The following is a 2,664-nucleotide window of genomic DNA, read 5'->3' as shown; positions in this document are numbered from 1 at the left end:
AAAATAAAATTTAATCACAAATAAATAAAATTTTTATTAAAGGGTATTTTTGTAAAAATAATTTATTTTTTTTAAAAAATAGGTAAAATTAACGTTAGTCAGAACAGCAAAAAACCCAATAATGCTTTTCAAATTCAGTGAAAAGCATAATTTATCATTAAATTTTGAAAATTTAGGCCTTTGTTTTAATTTGTTTTGCAGTTAGAGTTTGTTAGAAGATTTGTTTAGATTTGATTTGTTTAGTAGTATTTTTTTTTAAATTTAAAATTTAAATCAAATCTGATCTAATCCATTAAAGATCAAATCTGATTTAAATTTCAAAATCTTATCTTATCTTTTTTAGTTTTTTAGGGGCCTATTTAAACACCTTTGGTGGACCATTTACATAACTTTTGATGAATAAATTTTTCATTGCTTTTAGCATGTTTTTATTGTGTGATTAAGTAAAGTGAGTGATTTACTTTGCTTGATGCATGAAGAAGATTGAAAGATTTAACACTAAGGTAATTTGTGTGGTGGTTTCGTTCAGTTTTCATCCTTCTGATCTAGGTTGTCAAGGACAGGTTCTTTGAAAGTCTAACGGGAGTTAAAATATGTTAGGGAGTTGAGTTTTGTGATCCATGTCATTCCTTCATCCCATCCAATGTCATTTGCGGGTAAAAGAAGAAAAATTAAATAAGAAATATTTCATAAATCATTCCTTGTGTATTTACTCACGAATAATCACAGTAAGATGAAGTGTGAGAGTCAAGATAATCAGGCGATGTGTCTGATACTAAATAAGTAAACTAAAAATGAATCCTTAGTCATCCTATCATTACTAAAAGAAACAGAAAAGTCAAAGAAATACATAGATTTCTATTAGGCAACAATATAATGTGTTTGTCGCAAGTTTTTAGAATATCTAACAGATTTTTATTTCTTGGGTTTGTGGGGCTGCATATTATTCCCTAAGCTCTTTATTATTTGTCACTCAATTTTTTTTTTAGAATATCAATAGATTTCTATCTCTTGAGCTTGTGTGGCTGCATGTTATTCCCTCGACTCTTTATTATTTGTCAGTCATTTTTCTTTGCATTATTTGTTGTTGAAGTATCATTATGCTTTTAATTTATAAAAGTATTGAATTACATTCTACTATTCTATCTCTTCATTAGTGATTCTAAGTTTATTAATGCAAAGAGAAAAAAAAAGAATGAATTAAGTATTGATTAATGCTTTTAATCAGTATAAATGCAGGGACACAAGAAATGGATTACTGGGATATCTGGGAACCTGACCATCTTAGTGCTCGTTGCCGTGGTTTTACAAGTGCCAGCAAAAATAGGACGCTCGTATGTGTTTGTAAACTTGCCGGAATAATTCTCGGATGAGAACGATACTAAGTGGCTATTGTCTTTTGATATGGTAACATCTAAACCTAATTATTAAACTGTCTTTTTTAATTAGTTAAAAATAAAGTCTAATTGAAAATTTTATTTTCCAATTCAATTTAATCTTGCCATTAACCCTAATTTTCAGATATGCACTCTTATTCCCCTCAAACCGGTAGTATTTATGTTGTAGACCCTAGCTTCCTCTGTGGTGTCGAAGGTTTCGAACCAAAGACAAATATTTTGTTTGGGATCGTAAATCTTCACCGCCCATTTTTCCCATGAATGTTGTCTAATTCCTTTGTAAAACTTCTTCCCCTGTCTCTTTACAGGGGGCTTGTCGTTGTCCGGATCTTGTTTCCTAAGGTAGCGTTTGAAAGAGAGATAGAGACTGAGAAACAGAGACTGAACTAAGTCCCAATATTGTGTTTTGTGTAAAGTGAGAGAGAGAGAGAGATTGAAATAAAAATGAAGTTCTAATTTAATTTGCACAAAGAATGAAGTTAGAATTAATTAATTGAAATGGGGATATTTTAGGTATAAAATTTTATGTTTCAGTCTCCGTCCTTAAAAATTTCAGTCACCTGTGTCCTCACTTTTTGAAAGTACTAAAATATTAAAATTTTGGGGAGAGAGACAGAAATTTTAGTATCAGTCTCTGGGCCAACAAACAAGATGCTGAGTTTCAGTCTCTCGGTCTCCGTCCCAGTACCTCAAAACAAACGCTACCTAAAAGCTTGTTTGGAAACCATTTAACATGAGAAAATAATTCTATTTCCTTTAAGAAAAGAATTCATTTCTATTTGAAACTCAATTTCATGATTTCAAATGATTATAATATATTAATAGAATAGACTTTAAGTTTGAAGAGTGTGAGAGTTAATTTAGAAATCAGACCCCTTTTGGTCTGATTTACAAATGAAGAAAAAATAAGAATTGAATTTCTCAAAGGAATGTAAACCATTTATTTTTAATTGTTCCAAAACAAGAAAAAGAATTCAATTCTTGAGTGAATTCTAATTCCAAATATTTCAAACAAGTTCTAATTGTTTGATAAAACACCATTTTCAAAAACTCCAACCAACAAAGGAAGGAAAGAAAGGAAAAAGATGAGAAGAGCAAAGAAGATTTGTTGAGAGTGGGTGTATTTTGGAGATGACGATGAGCAAAATTGAAGTAAAGTCAATGTGTTGGACTAGATTTCAGAGACAGTAAACTAACGAGAACGGTTACGGGAGATAAACTCAGCGATTATGGCACCACCACACATGCTTAGCTTCATGTGTTTGGT

The sequence above is a fragment of the Arachis ipaensis genome, chromosome B09 (genome assembly GCF_000816755.2).
Source record: "Arachis ipaensis cultivar K30076 chromosome B09, Araip1.1, whole genome shotgun sequence".
In the NCBI taxonomy this organism is placed as follows: Eukaryota; Viridiplantae; Streptophyta; class Magnoliopsida; order Fabales; family Fabaceae; genus Arachis; species Arachis ipaensis.
Note: the sequence above shows the minus strand (reverse complement) of the source record.